The 25,004-nt window shown below is 39.8% G+C and overlaps 1 protein-coding gene and 1 long non-coding RNA gene across 4 annotated transcripts in view; one reads left to right on the top strand and one right to left on the bottom strand.

Moving 5' to 3' along the window:
- The window catches only part of stard13b (StAR-related lipid transfer (START) domain containing 13b), a 450,686-nt gene that overhangs the window by 81,976 nt on the left and 343,706 nt on the right, over nt 1-25,004 (bottom strand). The gene's annotated exons all lie outside the window — the stretch shown is intronic.
- The window catches only part of LOC125483318, a 29,538-nt gene continuing 21,123 nt past the window's right edge, over nt 16,590-25,004 (top strand). Inside the window, exon 1 of the long non-coding RNA XR_007262269.1 lies at nt 16,590-16,702. This is a non-coding gene — a long non-coding RNA (uncharacterized LOC125483318). The remainder of the gene's footprint in view (nt 16,703-25,004) is intronic.

Here is a 25,004-nt window from a genome sequence, read left to right as displayed (position 1 = left end):
AGTCTCTTTTGCCGCCACAAAAATGCCTGTTTCCTTTACAATTGAATTCCACTAGAGCCCTGTCATTATTCTTCCTCTTCTTTTGTGCAGACCCAGCCATGGTACCATGAAGTTGGCTGTTATTGCTTTCTCTTGCACAGAATTCTAGCCCAACAGTTTCCAAAAAGGGATAACCACAGGGGACTCCTATTCTAGCTGCCTTCCTCTACTCCAGCTGGTGGTCATCAATACTGTTTCTGTCTGTTCAGTTCCAAGATTTGCCACATAGGATTACATGCCGTAAAGAAATGTTAATCTGCAGTTTCAATTTCTCACCACAAAAGCAGAAAATTGATGCACTGATCTATTTTATGCAGATCTCATTTGGAGATTCCTACAGTACAAATTTCTGATCTTGGCAGAAACCAGATAAAGGTTTCTGGTAACTGCACCTCCTCCACAGTAACACTCAACACTAGAGCCCCTCCAAGGATGCGTCCTCAGCTCCCTACTGTACTCCCTGTACACCCACAACCGTGTTGTCAAATTCCAATCGAGTGCCATCTACAAGTTCACTGATGACACCACCGTAGTGGGACGGATATCTAACAATGATGAGTCAAAATACAGAAGGGAGATAGAGGGCTTGGTGATGTGGTGCAATGAAAGCAACCTCTCTGTCAACGTCGGCAAAACTAAAGAACTGAACATTTACTTCAGAAAGAAAGGAGGGTAACATGTCCCCATCAAAATCAATGGAACAGATGTTGAGAGGGTGGAGAGCATCAAGTATCTTAGAGTGAAGACAACCAACAACTTGTCCTGGACTTCCCACATAGATGTGACAGTCAAGAAGGCACACAACGCCTCTTCATCCTCCGGTGGCTCAGGAAATTTGGCATGTCCATAAGGACCCTCACCAACTCCAACAAATGCACCATTGAAAGCATACTGTCCGGGTGCATGACGGCCTGGTATGGCAACTGCTGTGCCCAGGACTGTAAGAAACTGCAGAAGGTGGTGTGCACAGCCCAGACCATCACAAAAGCCAACCTTCCATCCATGGACTCTATTTACAAGGCTCTCTGCATTGGAAAAGCTGCCATCTTCACAGACTCATCGCACCTTGGTAATGATCTCCTATAATTTCTTCCATCAGGCAGAAGATACAGAAGCCTGAACACACGCATGAGCAGGTCACTCATTACATCCTTCATAACCTGAAAAAGCATTTTGATGTTGAGTAGAGCCAATCACGTATTTTAGAAATATAGCCAGTGTAATTTAGCAAGTGACAATTTGAAAACATCCTATGACAATCATTTAACAGAATTAATTTAATGATTGGTGATTCTGCAGAATCACCAGTCTAAACATCTCATTTTGAAGAAGATTCTGAGCAATCTGGTAGAAGTACTGTCTAGAATGTGTGGTCACTGTACTCAGGCTATTTTCACAAGTTTACACTGCCCAAAGCAGAGGCATCTTATGACAATTATGAAGTATTATCACAGTCTTATGGACTGGTCATCTTTGTAGCTGCATGAAGCTGTGCCCTGGCAACACTATGTAGAAACATCAAGTGTCACTGCATGCTAAGGTTCTACCTGATCCCATATTGAAGGGTAGATCTGGCCGCAGGTGGATGGTATCATACCAGCGATCCCTCATGGAGAAGATTATGCTGAAGAATATTTTTGATCACAAGTTAATAAGATCATAACATAACAGAAGGCCATTCAGCTCATCAAGTCTTCTCCACCATTCAATGACTGATCTGATCATCCTCAACTCCACTTTACTGCCTTTTCCTGCAAAGCCTTTAGCAATTAAAAATGTCTGCCTATCTCAGCCTTGAATAGACCAAGCCTTAGCAGCCCTCTGTAGTAAAGAAGTCCACAGATTCACTACCTTCAGAAGAAGCTCATCTGTCTTAAAATGTGTGACTCCCCTTATCCTGAGATTGTGTCCTCTGGTCCAAGATTTTCCAACAAGGGGACACAACTTTTCCACATCTACCCTGTCATGTCCCTAAATAATCTTGGATGATTCAGTAAGGTCTCCTCTCGTTCTTCTGTATTCAAACAATTACAGGCTCAATCTACTTCTCATAGGAGAGTCTCTCCAGATTCATGTCAGCCTTATAAACCTCCATTGGACTGTCTCCAATGCCAATCTACATTTCCTTAGAGAAGGGCTCCAAACTGTTCACAGTAATCCACCTGCAGTCTGACTAGTGCCTCGGACAGTTTTAAACAAAACCTCCCTACTTTTACATTCCGTGGTCTTTTGGAATCAAGGCCAACATTCCATTTGTCTTCCTTATTACTCACTGAACTTGGATGCTAGCTTGTCATTCAAGATGAAGACACTCAAATCCTATTTTGAAGCTTTCTACAATCTTTCTTCAGTTAAATAATATTCCGCTCCTCTATTCTTCCTACCAAAATGCATATCCTAAGATTTCCTGCATTATTTTCCATTTGCCAAGTTCTTGCCCAGTCAGTTAACACTTTCTGTATGCCCCAGTTCATTAGATGTTGATAAAGCAGTACTCTGCTTGCAGCATCTGAATTGCCACAGAGAAAAGAGATGCTGGATCTCGTCAAGTGGTTCTCTGAGCAGACTGTTAAAGTCACTTGCCAGAATACCTCATCAGCAGAACATACACCAAGATGCTGCATGGCTTGTGGTAAGAATTTAGAGATTTAGATTGATCTTGGACACCCAGAGATTCACCCCTTCCGCACACTGCCAGTGAGGTGTAGTGACCATCATCAGCCCCCTTCTGGAACGTGCCTTTACTGAGCAGGTGTGGAGAAATGCAGTGTTTTTTTGTTAAGATTCATTCCAAGCAGTCTGTGACACCAGACTGTGCCCAGGGGTACATAGAGATAAACACCAACTACAACTGAGAAGACCATAAGATCAGTGCAAGATGGTCTTTGGCTTGTCCAAAATATGTTTTATCCATGACCAAGCTTTGCAGACGGGCATATTGTAAAGTCTGCTAAATGTGCTGAGGGATATTAGTAAAAGTTGGAGCAGCTTCCACAGAGGTGCAATGGTGAAAGGCCACGATTTTAAAGCCCCTTAGCCATAGTACATGAAAAGAGCTAATACAGTGTGGGAGGAAAAAAGAAAAAAACTTTGGGTTTTAAGTTAGACATATAAACAACGTTGTAAATATTGACTGGAATTGTAAGTGTAGTAAAGTATTGGAAGAAACAGTTGTTTTGGACTTCATCGAATGTCAACATTACATAGCCAACATACTCAAATTTTATTGAAGAAAGTTTGCTTCTGGACAAAAATCTCATGAAATCATTTCCTCTTAGCCAACAATTCCTGCAAATGCATTAAGACTGCAGTCTTTATTTCAAAGAGTTAGGGAAGCAAGAATATTCATAGAATCAAACAGTACAAATGAGGCCCTTCAGCCCATTGAGTCTTTACTGCCAAAAGTAGACTGCTACCTACACTAGCCCTACTTTCCCAAACTTAGCCCATAACCTTTAACGTTATTACAATTCAAGTGCTTAATCAAGTACTTTTAAAGGCTGTGAGGTTTCCTGCCTCAACCACCCTCACAGGCAGTGTATTCCAGACCCCAACTACCCTCTGGGTGAAAAAGATTTTCCTCAAAACCCTTCTAAACCTCTTGCCTTTCACTTTAAAAAGTTATGCCCCCTTATTATTAATCATTCGACTATGGGGAACAGCTGCTTTCTATTCACCCCATCTATGCCCAATGTTATGTTCTTATGGTCTTATAATAGATCATTATAAGATATAGTCGCAGGATTAGACTATTTGGCCTAATTAAGCATGCTCTGCCATTTGATCACAGCTGATATGTTTGTCAATCCCATTCTCCTGCCTTCTCCCTGTAACCTTTTATCTCCTTACCAATCAAGCACCTATCTCTGTCTTAAATACACTCAATTACTTGGCCTTCACAGCCCTCTGTAGTAATGGGTTCCACAGATCAACCACCCTCTTGAAGAAATTCATTCTCATCTCAGCTATGCCCTCAGGTCTAGTCTCCTCCTACCAGTGGAGGTATCTTCTCCATGCCCACTCTATCCAGGCCTCTCAGTAGTTTGTAAGTTTCAATCGGATCCCCCCCTCATCCTTCTAAACTCGAGTTCTCAACCACTCCTCATATGACAAGCCCTTTTTCCACAGGATTATTCTTGTAAACCTCCTCTGGATCCCTCCAAGGTTAGCATATCAGACCTTAGACTGCTCACAGTATTCCAAATGCAGTCTGACCAGAGCCTTGTACAGCTTCAGCAGTACACCTCCACTCTTGCATTCTAACACACTTGAAATGAATGCTGACATTGCATTTACCTTAACTGCCAATTGAACTTGCATGTTAACCTTAAGAGAACCCAGAACTAGGACTCCCAAGTCCCTTTGTGCTTCAGATTTCTGAAGCAATTACCTGTTCTGAAAATTGTCTCTGCCTCTATTTTTCCAACCAAAGCGCATAACCTCGTACTTCCCCACACCATATTCCATCTGCAACTTCTTTGCCCACTCTCCTAGCCTAAATCCTTCTGCAGTCTTCCATCATCCTCAGCACTACCTGTTCCTCCACCTATCCTGGTGTCATCTGCCAACTTGGCAACGATGCCCTCATTTCCTTTGTCCAGATCATTAATGTATAACATCAATAACCAACATTGACTCTTTCAGAACTCCACTGGTCACCGCTGCCATCTTGAAAAATACTCCTTTAATCCTTACTCTCTGCTTTCTGCCAGGCAGCCAATCCTCTATCCATGCCAGTACCTTTCCCCCAACACCATGGCTCTCATTTAGCAACCTCCTGTGTGCCACCACTATCAGGTCCCTTCCTCAACCCTCGCTGCTCCAAAGAAAACAACCTCAGCTGATCTAGACTCTCTTCATAATTGAAATGCTCATCCCAGACAATATCAAGGTGAATCATTTCTGCATCCCCTCAAGTGACCAAAGCTACACACAGTACTCCAGTTGCACCTGAACCAAAGTCTGTACACCCGCAACATAATCTCCCTGATTTTATAATCTATGCCATGACTGATAAATGCAAGCATCCCACATGCCTTTGAACCTTCCATATTAACCTATCCTGCACCTTCAGGGATCTATGGACAAGCACCCAAAGATCCCTTTGTTCCTCTGAGCTTCCTAGTGTTTTGCCATTCATCAAGTACTTCTTGTTTTGTTCCTTCTTCCAAAGTGTATCACCTCACATTTAATCAAGGTTACATTTCATCTGCCACTGATCTGCCCAGATGACCAATCCATTTATATTGTCCTCGAACAACTTCCTCTCACTGTCAACCAGCCGACCAATCACTGCCAGCCACAAACATGTTTATTGTCCTCTCCACTTTCTCAACTACATCTAGGAATATCACAAACAATAGAAGGGGCCCAGCACGGATCCTTTGCAGACAGGGCTGCAGTCATACAAATAGCCTTCTATTGCCACCCTCTGTCTCCAGTCACTAAGCCAATTCTGGATCGTACTTGCCAAGTTACCCTGAGCTTTTACTTTCTTTATCAGTTTCCCATGTGGGACCTTTCAAAGGCCTTGCTTAAATCCATATAAACTATATCAATTGCTCTACCCCCATCTACCTGCTCTAAAGAGTTCCATCAGATTAGTTCAGCATGACTCCCCTATGAAAGTCCACACTGACTATCCCCGATCAAACCTTGCATCTCTAAATGGCCGTTAATTTTCTCCTTCACCGTTTTCGCCAATTCGTTCCTTACCACTGATGTAAGACTCACTGGTCTGTAATTCCCTGGTCTATCTCTACTACCCTTCTTGTAAAAAGTGGAACCCCATTAGCTGTCCTCCAGTCTTCTGGCACCTCCCCTGAGGACAGTGACAATTTCAAAATGGGGGTAAGGGCCAGTGTAATTTCTTCCTTCGCCTCCCACAACAAACTGGGATACAACTCATCTGGACCTGGGGTTTGTTCACTTTTAAGCCCTCCAAAACCTCCAATACCTGCTCGCTTCTTACATCAATCTGCTTAAGAACTTCATAGTCCATCTTCATATTCTGTGCTTCACATCTTCCTTCTCCTGAGTAAAGACAGATGTGAAGTTCTCATTCAACTCTTTACCAATGTCCTCTGGCTTCACACACTGATTGACCCCTTGATCCCGAGTAGGCCTTACACTTTCCCTGGTATTTTCTTCCCCTTAATATATTTGTAGAATATCTTTTTCTCAAGCCCCTCTTTGTTCTCCTAATTGCTTAATGGAGTTCCCCCCTGTACTTTGTACACACCTCTAGGTCTGTATTGTACTGCTTTCTTTGTACCTGTTAAACGGCTCTTTTCCTTTTTATCCAGTCCTGAATATTGTGAGACATCTGTGATTCTCTGAGCTTGTTGCTTCTACATTTCACCCTAAATGGAACATGTTGGGCTCGTACTCTCCCCACTACCTTTTTGAACATCTCCTACTGTTCTATAGATTTACTCTCAAGTTGCTGTGCCCAGTCTACTTTGACCAAATCCTCCTTATTTTAATAAAACCTGCCTTACCCCAATCCAAAACCATTTTTTGCAGACCATCTTTCTCCTTTTCCATAACAAACTTCAAAAATTGTGGTGTTGTGGCCACTGTCACTGAACCATTCCCCCATTGTCACTTCAAAGATCTGTCTAGCTTCATTCCCCTGAATTAGGTTCAGCATTGCACTGGCCCTTATAGGTCCATCTCTGTTTTGGTATAAATGGTTCTCCTCTATGCGTTTCAAGAAATGTACCTCCTCTAAACCCTTTAGATTATGATTATCCTAATTAATATTAAGGCAGTGAAAATCCCCTGATATAGTGACCTTGTTATTTTTGTAGTCCTGCCGATAACTTGAGAATCGAACTGAGTGACTATAATAAATGATCTGAACTCAGGCTTGGATTCCAGTTCAGGGCATTTTATTTCCTTCCTGTTGGGAAATTCAAAGTAAACAGCAACAACCCTGACAGCTCTTAAAATTTTACTCTCATATTTACATTCATAAAACACTTCCTCTAGTTAAGTAACATTGAAAAAGTCATTCCTGTCATGGTAATCAATGTTGATTCATGTAACACCCTGGACAGAAGAATTCTTGAGCAAACAAATATGTTTAAGCTCATATTATCCTTTCAGTAAGAAGAACCACACCTAGAAACAACATATTTTACAGGATATTTGTCAATGTTTTTTCAGTCCCTGCCGCGGTACATTGTGGCAAGTGTGCCAAATGCCATGAGGCTCTTGGCCCATCCTTGGTCAACATCAATTTAGTATAATTCAACTGGAGGAGTGTGGCTTAAGACTGTCCTAGAGCTATCAAGGGGAGGAAATAACTGGAACCCTGATTTCTGACTGGCATTCTGTCATACCTCCTGGGATAGAGATTCGATACAGTCAACATTAGGCTCATTTATAATGCTTTCCATGATCCTACTGATGGTAATATTGGACAAGTCAGATCTCAGAATGAAAACTGGCTTGATAGCCAAAATAAAACCTGGTGGTCTATTTACTTGCCATGGTGGTCAGTCACTGAACCCAAGTGCAAGCGGTTGCTAAAGTACTCCAAACAAAAGAAGATACACATTTATTAACAAAGGCAAAAACACAAAACTATATTACATTACATTATGTGAGAACTAGTAAAATGACATTACTGTAAAAGGTTAAGAATAAAGATTCAACCCTTTTACCCTCTCAACTTGCAGATACTTGAAGATCAACAGACGGTCATCCTGTCTCCATTTCTAAAGTTCCTTATTCAATTGACACAACAAATTAGTTTCTGGAGCTTTATGCTTACTAACTTCCAAACATTTTCAGAGCGAACACATAGGATTTCCATACGCTCAAATTCCAGCAATTCCTTGCTTCTGGCATTTTCCAGAAAGCCACTCAAGACATTTTCCCCTCCAAACCCTGGCTTTTTGGAGACTGCTCAATAAACAGTGCCATTACGCTCCGATTTGCTTCCCTCCACCTGATCTTCTGGTTGGTTCTCACTGAGATACCGGACTCCTGTCAATAGGCAACAGCAGTTTCTTTCTCCCCGATCTTCTACCCTCGTTTCTAATGCACTGAACTACTAACCTCAAAGATTTTAAATACTTCATATAGATGGTGGTTCAGAAACAACTTCAGACAGCATCATACAACTCTCAGAACTTAAACATGAAGCGAAAACTATGTCATTACCTTCATACCACAGAAAATGTAGAATACAAATCAAATTAAAAACTATATATGGTTCTGTCCACTTTAGAACAAAATATTTTGTTTGTATGATTTGGAAAGTTATAAGCTTCACAGTTGCATTCACTGTCATCCTCAGCTGCTTCATTGATCTTCACTGCATTGTAAGGTTGTAGTGGAGAAGTGCATTGATAATTACACAACGTTATGCATAATTCAGGACTCCTCAGATACTAAAGCCATTGGAATCTATAATCTAGCAGAACCTGGACAATATTCTCATTTGATATGAGAAGTGGCATAAGTATCAAACAATGGTCATATTCAACAAGGGAGAATTGAAGCATGACCCTTTAACCTTCAATGGTATTACCATCACTGAATTCCTCATTTCAACATCCTGGGGATTACCATCGAGCCAAAATGGAATTGGATCAGCCATATTGTCATGACCACGAATCAGAATGCCAAAGTGTAGTGGACAGTTTTAACTTTAGAGAAAAAAAAACACGTGGAATTACAAGAGAGCTGGTATGGCCATTTGGGGTCATCTGTCTGGAACCATAATGAGTTGGGGAACCTCACTCGAGCTCTGGTTGTGACAAAACTATGGCTACAATAGCAGATCAGAATCTAGGATGGCTGCAGTAACTCATCATTTGCATTCCCAAAACCCGTTCACTTTCTATCACAACAAGTGAGGAATTAAATGATGTACTCTCCACCTGCCTGGATCTGTGCAGCTCCACTACTCAAGAAGTTCAACACCATTCAGGACAAAGCAGTCCACTTGATTGGCACTCCATCCACCATCTTCAACAGTAATGTATGGTGGCAACAGCGTTTACCATCTACAAGACACAACGCAGTAACTAATCAAGGTTTCTCTGACAGCAACCAAAGCCTCGTTGTCAAAATATCTCAGAAGCTTAGAAACATAGAAAATAGCAGCAAAAGTAGGCCCTTTGAGCCTACTCTGCCATTCAGTACGATCATGGCCGATCTTCCAACACAGTATGCTATTCCTGCTTTCTCCCCATACCCTTTGATCCCTTCAGCCTTGAGAACTATATTTAACTCATTCGTGAAAACGTTCAATAAAACACCACAAGTAACGCTTAGTACAGAATTGTCCAAATTTTGTCTTTACAATCCACTGATGTGGGTATCTTGGGGCCTCAATCACATACATACTGGAAATCTCCTCAATGCTTTTATTGCAATATCATTGCCGGAAATTCCAATTGCACTTTCATTTTTAACTCCTGTGACATGGGTGTCACTGACAAAGACTGCCTTCTGAACCACCATAATCACCCACAATGTTAGAGACAGTTCCAAGATTTTGACACAACAGGAGTGAACGAGCAGGAGTTTATTTCCAAGTCATGATACTGTGTGACCTGGTGGGAAGCCTTTGGGTGGTGGTGGTGTTTCATGTATCTGTATCCCCGATCCTTCCAGGTAGGAGAGCTTGGATTTTGGGAGATGATGTGTAAGCAGTCTGGGAGAGTTGCTGCAGTGCATTATATCGAGCAGCCACTGTGCATTGCTAGTTGAGGGAGTGTCTGTCAAATATCTGACCATGTAAAAGAGACAACACAAGAGACAAAAATCCTTCGATAAAGTCAAATGTTAATACCCACATGCAAACCCTTCAGTCTTAAAATTGAGAACAAAAATAAAGTTGCTGGAGCAAAGTTACAGCATCGGCAGTTCTTTTGGTTTTTATTTAGTCTTAAAATTGAGTTTAATCCACTAATACCATGTTAATGCTGCTGCTTTCTGGATATGTCAAAATACTTCTTAAACTGACATATTGCTGTAGGATTTACTGATCAGTGGGACAACAGTACTAATAACCCTTTTCAAACATGCAGTCCAAGAAAATTCAAACCGGAAACCAACAAAGAGGAGTAAATGGAATGAAGTTGCCTTAGCTTTGTGGTCAGATTCTTAGATCTCATCTAGCGTTTGCATCAGGACTTGACACTCCTAAAACATCATAAAAAGTTAACTTGCTAAAATTTTATTGGGCTATGGGACATAATTTAAGAGGCCTCCTTTTTAAAATGGCCATGAGAAGAAACCCATCTCTAACTAACTGTTGTTGGAATTGTGGAATTCTCTTCCGCAAAGTTGTAGCTTGGTCAATGGATTAAGGTGATGTTCAACTGATTTTTGATTGATAAGGGAATCAGGGTTATAGGAGGCAGACAGGAAAGTGGAATAAAGAGCACAATCAGATCAGCCTTGGTTTTACTGAATGATAGAGCTGAATCAAAAAAAGGAATGAAAGCCCTACCTGCTTCTAACTCAAATATTCCTACATAAAATACACTTGCTGCTCTGCATATGAAAATGCCACTTACAGCAACACTATTTTTTTGCAAATACAGGTAGCTCATACTTGTTCTTAACCTTTGCATGTCAGAAGAGATTTTGTTAAATACTTTAGAAGTAAGCTCACATACTACCCTTACTGTCTGATCCAATTTGTTCTCCACTTCTAGACAACCCCTTCATTGTCAGAATGAAACATTGCTGATGGCTTTGTAATTATCAAGGATTTACAAAATATAACTGTGTAAGTTAAATAAATGCAACAGAAGAGAAACGTGTACTTTGATAAAATCACAGGTTGACTGACTCGTCCATTAGCACCAGAAACAGTTGCCTTGAGGGATTATATGGGCATGTAAGAGTGCAAAGATTCTGAAGACATTCTGCAAATAGGTGCACGTTGTAAGTCAGAATGATAACAAAAGACTTCAAAAAAAGAGTTAGTGGCTGTGCGTTCTTGGAATAAAACTGTTGATAGATTTGGTCTTGTTTGTAAACTCCTTATATGCCCCTGACTTGTGATTAGAGCTCAGCACTTCAACAATTATAAATGGATTAATCCAAAAGGATCAACTCACTGTCTACAGAAATTTCAGCCAAAAAATGGTTTCAACAATAATGACAACATTCAAAATGGTAATTTTATTGTAACAATGTACAAATCTAGTGCTCTAAAGAATATAAAGAACAGCCATTCAGCCTATCATGCCAAAGATGACTTTTGTCTTCTATGAAAGCATTAATTGATACAGTACATGGTGATGGAGCACTGTGGCACTGTCCAAATGTAAACATCTAATGAATGCATTTGATAAGACAGCCAAAAGAAGTCTCCTCATGGCTGGAAAACACAATGGTTTCAGAACTACCCAGTGCTCTACTGGAGTTGAGGTGCCCACTCCTTTCAGTTTCCATGAAGAAACCACAGCAACTATCAAAAAAGTGAGCAAATAATTAAAATAAAAAGACAATTTAAATCAGAAATGATCCAATTAGATGAAGAGTGAATTGTGACTCTCCAATGGTCAACTCTATGCCTTCTTTAGAAAGTCAGCTGCCACATGACCCACAAGTGGACCACAACTGGCACAACTTCGATCCACTGTGGGACGCTGCCAACAGAACATCACTGTGTGACAGTGCTGAAGGGGGCGCAGTTACCAACATGTTCTCATTCACCACATTACCATGTGCATACACTACTACTCATTCAAGTTTTTAAAATTGTGCTTCACAGAGGGCTGAGACAGCAACTTTGCCATTTACCTTTTCTCCCCCCCAACAGAAACAAAAATACATTGTAATAAGTATAAAAAGCTTAATTAGTGCTCAAATCTACTGCTTGTGCAAGGCACCTTCTGTGAAAGCCAAGAGAAACTGTGTGTAACTTAAATATTAGAATACAACAAGACATACCAAAATGCAACAGATAATTGAAACAAAAAAAAGTGTCTGACTATACTATTAACTGAAATATTCAATTTAAATTCAATTACATGCATCAAGTACTGCTTGAGTTGTGAATTTTGTAAAGAAAATAGGCCTGTGTATAAAGTAGTCAAAGAACACGCTTTTAAAAAGCGTTTTCAGTGAAAGCAATATTGTTCATGTTCGAAAAGAATTGTTCTGAGCTTCTGTTGCAGACTTGACATTGATAAAGGAGCCTCAGATATGGGCATGTGCCCATCTTCTTTCAGTCACTTGAATTAGGATTTGACGTCTCAAAAAAAAAAAAAAATCTTTTCTTTAATGAATCATTCTGAACTTTATTTCATGCCTGGCATAAACAGAGAAAGCCATCTTTCTTGACATTATTACGTTCAGCTATGTAGGTAGCTTATTCACCAGTAACAGAAAATTGCATTCAAAGTAAATGAGGATGATATAGATTTGAAATACAGTCAAAACACACAACTTATTAAGCAGAGATACATAGGATAGCTGAATAAGGTTACTTTGCTGTGCAAGATTCTTGCTGAGATATGCTGACTTTATCATGAAATCAACACATTCTACATAGATAGGACAGTTCTGTGATATCCTTCAACACGAATTATGTTGATCATGGTTATCTGATATCAGCATTAAAGCACAGCTGATAATTACTAAAAAAAAAATTGTCCTGCAACTGGACAGAGTATTTTTTAAAAAATCGTTCTTGGGATGCCTGTATTACTGGCACACAGTCAGATTCTTAGCTCAATCTTAAGTGCCCCTGAAAAGGTGGGAGTATGGACTTTATTGTACTAGTGTAGTCCATGTGATGTTTGTTTTTAGGGAGGGAGTTCTACCATTTTGACAATGCAATGATGAAGAAACAGCAATGTAGTTCATAGCTAGGATGGTTTGAGGGCTTGAAGGGGAATTGACAGATGCTGGTGTTCCATCCACCTGTTCTGTCATCCTTCTGGATGGGAAGGATTGCAGATTTGGAAGGTGCTGAGAAGTGCTGCAATGCATCTTATGGATGGCATACACTGCTAAATTGTTTAGAATTTTAATCAGAATCCATTGTGAATGCCACATGCAGTTCTGGCCACCGGATTTTAGGAAGAATATATTGGCCTTGGAGACGGAGAAATGCAGATTCACCAGAATTATACTAGGTGTTAAAGTTAAATTACAACAATACATGCAAAGACTTGGCATTTTTGTTTTGAGTAAAGAAGGTTTAAGTGTAATTAGATTAAAATATTTAAATTATTTCTAAGCTATTACTGATTCTATATTATTCATATGAAGGGGAGAAGAAACCAATAACTTTCCATCCCCCAAGGCGGCTCTGGCTTCTGTTGTATAAAGCACAAGTTTGGAAGGAATTAACATTATATTGAGCGCTGCCCATTCTGTTGACATCCAAGTCTGCGGGTCAAGACAACAATTTCCACAGTTGCCATCACAGGGAGCAGATGTAATCTGTATGTTATTATATGCTAGTAACTATACCCATTCAGCCATACAGTTGTCTACATAGTTTATTACATGATAGCAATCTTGTTAACAGAGAACAGTGCTTCACCTCTAAAAACTCTACACGGTATAGCTTCTACTACTGATCATTAGACAGGCTTGCACAAGGTATAGACACAAAGTAGAACTGGTGGCAGCAAACTACAAACAATTCTAACTCTGAACCACATACTGGTAGAGGTGCCAGATTCAATGAGATGCCCCGTCATAGCTTTCATGGCAGTACCACAGGGCAACTATAGCTTGTAAGACTGAGATAGGCTCTTAGGATAGGGAGCAAAGGGGCATATCAAATGTGATTGCAGTAATAAAGCAAGAGTTACCTGCTTCTAAGTTTATTAAACACAAAAAAAACCTACAAAGCTAATCATAAACAACAAATTCAGACTGTAATTTAGTTTTGTTCATTTAACAAATATAACCTTTCTATTTACACGAAACAAAACAAAAAAGCCTACTTATATCTTATTTTGCTAGTAGAGCAGCTGGATTACCATGATACCAGACTGAAATTGTTGGGATTTATTCTTGTTGCCTTTGGGATTTATTGATTAAGCAGCTGTTTATTCAGGATCACGATTTTTCTTCTACTGGAGAAGAGTCTCATTTCCAGTTCTCCTTAGAAAACTGGATTTATCTGCACCATAATACATCAATGTTTTTAAAGATTGAATCTGGATAAAGAAAAGCCATCCCCCTTTTCACCACTCCACTCTAGGCAACCATTGTTTCTATTAGTACATTTATTGGTTAAAAAAATCCTACACATTCGGCCTCAAAACACTGGATCAACAGTCAAGTTGCATTGTGTTTACAGAATGACTGGTATACTATAGTCTTCTTTGAAAGGAGATTGTCATTTTACATTTTAGAAGTTGCACTTTATTAACCAGAAAATATTCTAGGCATATTTGGATTACTGTCTGTTAGGGAGGTCAATAATGGCTGGGTTCTGGAAGAGATAGAAATACAACATTCTTGGATAGAAAATGAAAGAATGTTTAGGTTTTGCTGAGGATCAGTGATATTTAAAAAAAGAGTTACATAAGCTTAAGGAGGGAAAAAAACAAACAGGATCTTGAGGCTATGAAATGTACCACTCTAGTTAGCAAAGCTTATGGATAGGTTGGGCAGTTAATTACAGGCAACGGAGATAAAAGAATATGGAACAGGGCAAGAGAGACGTCTATATTATAATTTTATTGTGTGTCTGAAAGACGCCAAATAGCACCCAGCTGCAAGTCTGCTTTTTTGTCCTTTGAATTTTCAGGTTAACTTTTTCCCATCTGCAAGTACATTTTCTCTCTATTTCAAAGTGTGGTTCCTTTCCTTTCCTACCATGGGTATGTAGGACACTCAATAGATCAATAGCCCAAGTTAATATGAAGGACAAGCTGATGCTTTTGCCAATGAATGAACGAAGGACTTGGAAGCCCTATAAAAATGGCAGACAGTTCCAGGGCCCATTCTCAGTATTTCCAATTTCCAAGGATGCCTATTAAGGTTGATTGCTGTTTGAGTTGTGAATTGATCTGTAGTCTCCGCGTACAATTTAAGTTTCTTATGCTGTTTTTAAAAAAAAAATGGAAAAGACAGGGAGAATCTTGTGCCTATCCTCATTACATTGCAAATCACTCCCTTGTCTCCCTGTCTATCTGTTTGACTTACTTCAGTACTGGTTCTTTACTGCTAAATATCAATACAACCCATGACTTTTCATTTTCAATTACTCCTTTGTCTCTCAGGCTTCATTAAACAGTTGACCCCTTCTTGGAATTGGAAATAGTACAGTCATTGATAAATCTCATTTCTTTGAATAATCTAAACCACTATGCATTCTGCTGGAAATGATTTTGTTAATCATTACTAGTACTGCACAGGCCAGACAACACTTTGCAACTTTTTGAAGTACTGACGACATTAAACAGGAATAATACTGGACAAATACATAGTGAATAAAATGAACGCGGCCTCTGAAGAAAAACATGGACAGAAATAGTCCTGTTCGTAATCCCAATGAACGAACGTTACACAAAAACAAATAAAGGGAGCTACATCAAAATGCTGACATTGATTTAATTCCCAACAATTCCAATTCCTCTACTTGTTTTGATAATCCAGTTCCAAATAATATTTCTCATGAAATTAAAATGTTACATAGTTCTCAGTTTGGAGCTACAAAACCGTGGACTTGAACCGGCTTTTAGAATTTTAGATCCCCAAGATGTATTCTTGCAGCCAAACATTTGAAGTTCCTGTGGTAAAACTGGCTTCATAACGCAAGTAGCGTGACTGAAACTGCGGCCTGATGTTTCAAAGGCTTAGTCAGACCAACTCAGTTGCCTTGTTTGAATTCTGTTCCCCAGCTCAAATTTATTTCTTCACTGCTTTTTCGCAACATGACAAAAAAAGTACAAAAAAACACATTTTTTGTAAACGGATGGCTTGTAAAACAAAGACTGCTCTCTTCATTAGCACACTTTACATTCAAGAATCTTCTTCCTACCACAGCATGTGTTTTCGTTAGCACAAAGTGCGATATCTTGGTTTCAAATGTTACCTCATGGGAGTGAGCATTGAAACTATAAATGTGCCTTGATGCCAACATTCAGATTAAATCTGAAAGTCACTTTTGAAGAACAGTGCAACAAGACAAAGAGATCCCTGTTTAGATACATTTTTGTACCATAAAACCATTAATAATAGCGTCACTGTTTCTTTGAAGCCTAGGAATTCAAGATTTGTCCAAAAGAATCGCATCCCAGTGAATTTGCAAGTGAGGATCACATGTTAGTGAATATTTCTGGACAGACTTCAATACAACACAGAACAAAAGCTGAAGATAGGTCAGAAATTACAGATTCATTTTAGAAATATCACAGGAAATTACTAAGGAAAAGCATTAAAAGCCTTTGAATGGCACATTCATTTTCTAACAGAGGCGGCAGTGTTTTCAGAGCAACCAAGCATTTGCTTGGTTTGTGCTGTGCCCGTTAGCTCATCACTGAAATTCTTTCCCCGATGAAGTCAGCAACGTGTGCTGTTCAAACAGCTGGGGGCAGGGTTTTGAGTGCTGGGGGATCTGGGTCACACGTGTAACTTCAAAAGGATCACTGCATGAACTCCACCAATAACTCAGAGGTGAATAACTGCACTCGGACATTCCAACACTCTCAAAAAGGTAATTATTTTCATGTGACAGTTTCAATGTCCCCACCAGATCAATATATCATGCTGCTTTCTTTTCAACAAATTGTTAGTATGAGAAGAGGAGGGGGGAATGGTGCATTCTGGTTGGAAAACATTTAGTGATGAATAGGAATCTTGTACTGAATGAATTATAGGCTAATTTACATTGATTTAAAAACCATCAAGAAGGGTAATTTATTTAAGTATTCTTCCAAATACAGATGCCTAGATTTTCCTACTCAGTGCAATCACCAGAGGGAAGCGTGGTGGGGTTTGATTTGCACCTAAGGGATGGACAAAGTACTGACTTGCCAAATTTGTTGTGATCCGTTATGTATTATTAGCAGCTGTATTCCTGCTGGTGTTTGAGAATTTGCTGCTGAGGTAATAGAACTGTGTAATAGCTGTGGCTGCAGGATTCCAATTTTGACTCCAGTTTAAAAGGGGAAGGCTGTAGAGGCACAAAGAGCATATTCAGCTCCTTGAGCAGGTTCTTACAGTCAACCAGTTCACTTGCAGTGCTCGTTATGCTAAAGTCACTAATTAATTTTAATTAAAATTTGTGCACTGCGGGTAGTAATTTTGATTGTCTCCTGGTAATGTGCCCAGTGTCACTATTCAAACGTTTTACCACAATTTAAATTGTCCAGTATTGCTGAGTATCCTCTGCACATTTAACCACGTTTTACTGAGGCAATAGAGACAAGAAATAATTGCTGGGTGAGGCAGTACTTTTTTAAAAAAAAAAATTCACACATGAAATGAGAGAGTCACTGGCTGGCCAACATTTATTGCTTGGCCCTAGTTGCCCGAGAAGGCGGTGGTGAGCTGCCTTCTTGAACTGCTGCAGTCTACATACTGTAAGTAGACTCACATGTCGTTAGAGACAGAATTGTAGGATTTTGACCCAATGACAGTGAAGAAACACTGATGTTTTTCAAATCAGGATCGTGGATGGCTTGTAGGAGAACTTGTACCTGGGGGAAGGTGATGGCCGAGTGGTATTATCACCAGACTGTTAATCCAGAAACTCAGCTAATGTTCTGGGAACTGAGTTCAAATCCCACCCCAGCAGAATTCAATTTTAAAAAAGCATGGAACTAAAAATCTCCTGATGACGATGAAACCATTGTCAGTTGTTGGAAAAACCCATCTGGCTCACTAATGTCCTTTAGGCAAAGAAAATCTGCCATCCTCATTTGGCCTGGGCTGCATGTGACTCCAAAACCATAGCAATGCGATTGATTCTCAACTGCCCTCGAAATGCCTAGCAAGCCACTCAGTTCTATCAATTGCTACATCACGAGGTTCATTTAAATATACCCACTGTATTTGGTTAGTCATTTCTGGCACCTGAATGCAAGGGCTGGGACCACCTGCTCAGTTCTTTTAGTGCCACATATAGCTTCAAGGTTATTTTAAGAAATGCCTTTATGTTAGCAGGCCACCAACCCCTTGCTGTTCTGCAATTTCCTCCAAGCATCAATATGATAGCCTGATGGAATCAACAGGCTGCTTTTAGATGTCCAACTGGCATTCGTATAATCCTTCCAGCACAAAGACCCAAAGAAGAGTTTTGCAGAGAGACAGTGACATAATGGTAATGTCACTAGTCCAGTAATCCAGAGCCCCAGCCTAATGACCTTTGGACATGTTTGAATCCTACCACAGTGAAAATGTGAACACAATGAACAAAATCTAGAATAGAAAGCTAGCCTAACGGTGACACCGTGTCAATGGTCGTAAAATATCTTATTCACTAATACCCTTTAGGGAAGGAAATCTGTTCTTACATGCTTTGGCTTACACGTGATTGTGGGCCTATAGCAAAGTAGTTGTTTGGTTCTCTAGGCCATTCCAATCACCAAGGCAACTAGGAAAAGGTAATAAATGGTGGCCCAGCCTACATCCCATGAATAAATAAATACACCACCTCCTTTGTATCATTGCCCACCTCAGTGCATCTGTTAATTACTCATCGTGCATGCTTCTGTCACTTCTGACCTGTCTCCCAATTCCTTCCCAGCTGACAATCTCAATTTCTGCCCTCCATAAATAGCAGCTCACCCAAATAAGTTACCATACCCTTTTCTTTATCAAGTCCTATACACTCACCATCCCTGTCCTAATGGTCCAAAAAAAAAAGCAACTCCCTCCCTATATTCCATTTCAAATTCTTGTTTTTGTGATTAAATTACTACATGGTCTCATCTCTCCATATCTCTGTAACCTTTGACTGAAATTTATGTCTTTAACTCACTAATTCTAAATTGCAACTTCCTTGTAACTTGAGAAAAGAACTATTATGCTAATTATTCCTATTTCCTACAAAAGACATTTTCATGGCCCTTCCGAGCAACTTGTCAATTTGCTGACTGTGAGTAGTAATTGTCGTCAGCTTCATGTTGCAAATTTTACCCAACATTTACATAAACTCTCTATACTAGTGGATCCAATCTTCTGTGCATTTCCACACACCTAAATAATGATTAGCAAGCCTCCAATTATCCATGCCTCACGTTTGTCTCATATGTTTAACAAACTTAAATTTCTTTTTTAAAAATCATTCATTGAATGACGGCATTGCTGGCTAGGCCAGTATTTGTTGCCTATCCCTAATTGCCCAGAGGGTAGTTTAAGTGTCAACCATGTTGCTGTGGGTCTGGAATCTCATGTAGGCCAATCAAGTAAGGATGACAGTTTCCTTCCCTAAAGGGCATTAATGAACCAGGTAGGTTTCTCTGACAAATCTATGATAGACTCATGGTCATTATTAGACTCTTGATTCCAGATTTTTATTGAATTAAAATTCCACCATCTGCCAAGGCAGGATTTGAAGCAAGGTTCCCAAGACATTACCTGGGTCTTTGGGCTAGAAGGTCCAGGTTCAAGACTAAGTCCCACATGTCACAATATGTCTGAAAAGGTTGATTAAAAATACCTTTAAAGGGGAACAAATCTGGACGATCCAAAAAGAGTTCTAAATGGGTGTAGCTCCAAAGATGAATTTGGCTATAATTACCTCCAACTGGCATAAATTGCCAGTCTCATGGTAAACATATTACTTGTGAGAAATATGAATAGTTATTGTCACAGAAGCTAAATTGTGTCCCTAACTCATTATCTGGGAAATCTCATTGTAAAGACAGGAAATGTTAGTTCACCAATATTGACATGCCTCACCAAAGCCAGCGCAAAATGTACCCCAGAGTGTTTATATTTAATACACAGCAGGTAAGGAAGCTTGAGAGTTACCAAACTTGAGCTGGACCAATAAATCTGGTGGATACACTATGATTGAGCAGGAGTTCTCAGTGGCTGGATAGGGTTTCCAGTGAAATATTTGCCAGTTTGGATGTAGACTAGGATACAGAAAATTATAAAAAGGTTTAAAATATATCTAATATTGAAATCATTTACTAAAGAGAAAGAGTTTAATTTTCATTGCATCCTGCAGTTTGAATCTTTAATGAATCATCAGCCAAAGTAACATTAGCATCTCAGTGATGGTGAAGCTAGCGGCACAAACGACAACCAGAAGTGCCCCATCATTTGTGGGACTTCCAAGGGTGCTGTGGGACGAGAGAGAGAGATATTGCTGCATATTTCATGCAAATATGATGATGGATTCTAATGATACAATGGAAAGTGGGAATGGTCGATAAGGGTCCAAAGGGGGTCAGAGGACAGAATGAACACCCCTTTGGATGTTATGTAGTGGTAACTCAGCTGGTGCAGCACCTTCATCAAGGTGGTGTATTTGCTGTCACCAGAGCTGTGGTAGACAATACTGCTGCTGAATGTACAGATTCTGCAGCTTGGTCTGGTCGGGAGCAGGGGGAAGAGAAGAGACCCTTCACAATAGCCTGAATGGTGTGCACCACACCATCCTGTCATGCTGTGCACAACTGGGGCAGGCAATGTGGTGATGTCATAAATGCTGAGGAGAAAAGGGGAATGCAAGCAGTCAACTGCGTGGAAGGTCGAGGGCATCGTGTTGGAGAAAGCTCTCCTCCTGCTTGGTATAGCTTAGCTGCATTGGATGCTATAATGCAGACAGGGCCTAAGTGACACCCACTTTCAGTAGATGCTGGTACAGAAGACCATCATGGACTGTCAAGGTAAAAATGCCACCATTTGGTTTGCATTGTTGGGACGAACTGTGGTCTCTATTCATTTTGATGTTCCTTTTGCCAGATGGCAAGAAAAGATCATGTTTGTACTTGTCCAAATGTTTGTATGTATATTGTTCTTCCCTACTGGACAATGCCAAGATGCAGATGACCACTGGGAATTGGGGAACAAAAAAAAAAAAAAAAAAAAAACGAGTAGAGGAGACTCAGATAGGATCTTCAGAGGGATGTATTTAAGGACAGGTATTGTGTGGTCTAGTAGTTAAACAGTGATAAAAGGGCAAGAGAATGGCGTCGTACGTGAGAGAGTGTCAGTCACATTGGCTATGTGCCATGGGCAGTATGTGTGTTACTGTATCATTACGTTGGTGGTGAGTAGCAATGCTGGAGTACCAGTGCCTGTCTAGGTCCACAACAGCCTCTCAAAGATAGTGGGGACACAAAGGATGGTGATCTTTCTGTAGATATCCAGTGAATGGTGAGTTCTTCTGGAATGGCACATGCCAAGATGGGCTAGAATTGGAAGTGAGGGATACCATGGGGGCAGAGTAGGTAGAAAATGAGGTGCATTTGGTAAGGTACATGCAAAATCTTGCTAAGATGCAGTGAGAATATGGCCAAAAAAACTCATTGCACTCGCACTTAGCCAAAAAAAGTATAATCCAGCCCCAGGTGAATCATACCAAAGTATTAGTTCCGTTTCTCTAATCAACATTAATTTATGCATCTAGAAACAAAAAAATTGAAAGATTATATTTTGGATTGGTGATACTAGATATTTCTCCTCCCTCTAAGTTTCCAATTTGTATAAACATTTGCGAATTACATCTGTAGTGTCCAATGCAATTAGCAGGATAACAATAAAACTTGCATTTTATAGTACTACGAGGAACTGTTTAACTTGGAATAAGGCTCACTTTGATACAAGTGAGACTAGGGTTTGCTGAATATAGGGGATGTCGTCATCTTTTCCTATGCTAAAAATACACAAAATTTTATAGTATTTCATCAATTCATTTTATTTTCCAAAGAGTGGTGCAACATAATGTACCACTACTTTAGTGGCAGTGACTTAAACCAACATTTGTGTGTGTTATTCTAAATCCCAGTGAACGCCCAAAGGAATGTTGTACTGCACCCACACCAACATCATTCCTGTTTGAGCCTGTTGGTAAAAGGTGAAAAGGTAAACTATTTTTTCTTACACATTTACAGATTTAGCATGCAGGACAGACCATACTGAACTTTACTGTGTTTTTAGGGACAAATATCAAGCAATGGTAACACCCAAGGCCAATCCAGAGAGGAATGCTCTATTAAACATCTGAAAAAAATTAATAAAGCTGATTTAGGTAATTTACTATTTTGTGGTCTGTGTAGAGGAGAAGTTTCAGATTGTTTCTCAATTTTAAATGGATTAATTGCTAAAATAAATTCTCCAATATTACTGCATGCTCTTCATATTTAACACAGCCTAAGTGAAAAAATGTTTTTGCTACAATTAGTGGTTAAATAACTTTGGAATGAAGCATGGCTGATTGATACAGGAACTTACAAATATATCTTGAATATATTGCACTAACCACTAGAGTCTGTCATCCGGACTTAAATTAGTTCACAGTCTTAAGGCTCTTATGTGGTTTTGTGGACGATCAGGTACAAGGCCATTCATATTAGTTAAGCAGTTATTTCTACTCACCCCACTAGAAAAGTTAGATGCTGGAGAAACAACAGTGCATTTCGAGCCCACCATTTTAGCCATTGGGCCATGACTCCCAGGCACGAGATGTAGTGGATAGATGGATGTTCAATATATGGCATAATGCAAATCCTTGAACATTGGATCCCTCTCCCTAGAGACAGGGAAGTTTGTGTAGATATGCTAGTTCCCTGTGCATGAGGATTTCAAGCAGTATAGAAGGAGCACCTGGAATTTTGCTCATTAAGCAAATCAGTAGAGTTGCTAAGCTCCTGTGTGGCGAGTATGATAACCAGCTCTGACATGCCTGGCAGGCCTTTTGTGGTATCTGTAGCTGCCTTGGTGAGGATGGTTTTGCTAGAGTACATTTCAAGGTAGCCTTCCAGTCATCTTTCCAACTATTTATTGCAGTCAGCAATAACCGACCAGATCTTTGCCTCTGATGGTGCAGTTTGTTTTGTTGATGTTGCTGTGCCTTTTTGGAACCCTTTATACATGGCTCTAGCATTGTGTGTCAAAGCACTTCTGAATACACTGGCAAAGTTGCAATCTGTTGTTTCTGGCACATTCCCTAGCAGTCTTTTGGATTTGTCTTCGAACAGATCTTGGTGCATTCAAAGTCCTCTCACTCAGAACGGTCTTGTAATTAATGAGAATAGACTGCTTGGCTTCTATGACAGTGATCTTAGCTTTGTTCCATTCTTCCTTCCCATACACTGAAAGAGTGATATCATAAACGGTATGTTCCATTCCTGTTTTCACTCTGTTTGGGTATGCAGGAGGGCACTTGTTCACCAGATTCAAGGAACTGTTGGCTTTTATCTGGGTAAGCAGCTTTGCTGAGCTTAATACAAGGACAACATTTCTGCTTGGATTTAAAAATGTCAAGGGTAACATTCTAACATTATGGAGTGATCCTTACCACAGTCATCAGTGCGGTAGCTGCGAACGAGGATGCCCTTCAGAGACAGACCCTGCACAATGGCAACTGCAGTATTTTCAACAAATATGAAGGCACCTGCCTGCAGAACACTGTGGGAAAAGTATTTGCAGCACTGCCCTCAGATACCAGGTCTTGGTTGAACACATCTAAATCCCAGCGGGGCTTCAACAGCTGCAAAATAAGTATTGTGAACAAAGAAGACCACTATATATTGACTTCATTGATTTCATCAAGACATTCAACCACATAAGCAGAGATGGTCTACTTAAGCTGCTGGGGAAAGAAAATTTTGCTGATTGCCAAAGCTACTGAATGTGATCTCTTCCCATGACAAAATGGTGTGCAATGTCAGCAATGACAGGGAAATAAGTTGTACTCTGTAATAGACTCAAAAGAGTACGTTAGCCAAAAATATTAAAAAAAATTCAAAATGTTATTTCAGATATTATAAAAATGGAAAGAGGTAACAAAGCAAGTGTTGGTTGTGTGGAAAACGAGTCTTGGGGAATCATAATGGAGGACAGAGACAGATGAATTGAACAGATATTTTGCATTAGACTTCACCAGAAAAGATACGAGTAACATCCCGAACACAGCTGTAAATCAAGAAATGAAAAAAGGAGGGAGGAAGGCAAGAAAAAAAAAAAAAGTATGATTACCAAGAAAGTAGCACTGATTAAATTGTTGGAACAGAGACTTGACAAGTCCCTGGGTCCTGATGGACTTCATTCTTGGATATTAAAAGTAGTAGATAACGAGACAGTTGATGCATTAGTTTTGGAAAATTAAAACCAATTGGATTGGAGGAAGGTCCCTCTACAATGGACAATAGCTAGGAATAAAAGCCTTTATTCAAAAATGGAAGAAGGAAGAAAGTAGGAAACTAAAGACCAGTTAGCTCAACATCTGTCATAGGGAAAATATTAGAATCTATTATCGAATACATCATAATAGGACACTTGGGTAAGTTCAAGGTAATCTGGCAGAGTCAACATGATTACGTCAAAGAGAAATCATGTTTAACTTATTTGTTGGAGTTCCTTGAAAAATCAACTTGGGCTGTGAATAAAGGGGAACCAAAGGATGCATCGTCCTGAGATTTCCAGAAGGCATTTGATAAGGTGCCACAACAAGTGTTATTGTGGAAAATAAAGGCAGATTAAGTAGGAGGTAACAATAACAGGCATGGATAGAAGCTGCTAACATGAAGCAGAGAGGAGGAAAAATGGATCTTTTTCAGGCTGGCAAGATGTCACGAGTAATGAGCCACAGGGATTGGTGCTAGGCCTGCAATTCTTTACAAAACATAAAAAGCCAAAAGTTATGGTAGCCACATTTTCTAATGACGATAGGTAGAAAAAGGAGTTGTGAAGAGAACGTAAAAGAGCCGAGAAAAGGGTTAAAGATAGATTAAGTGAGTAGACAAAGATCTGACAAATGGAATACAATGTGAGAAAGTGTGAAATTGGCCATTTTGAAAAAAAAAGAAGTGAAAAAATTAGCTAAATGATTAGAGGTC

The sequence above is a fragment of the Rhincodon typus genome, chromosome 6 (assembly GCF_021869965.1).
Source record: "Rhincodon typus isolate 14 chromosome 6, sRhiTyp1.1, whole genome shotgun sequence".
Lineage (NCBI taxonomy): Eukaryota > Metazoa > Chordata > Chondrichthyes > Orectolobiformes > Rhincodontidae > Rhincodon > Rhincodon typus.
Note: the sequence above shows the minus strand (reverse complement) of the source record. Positions and strands in the feature narration are given on the sequence as shown.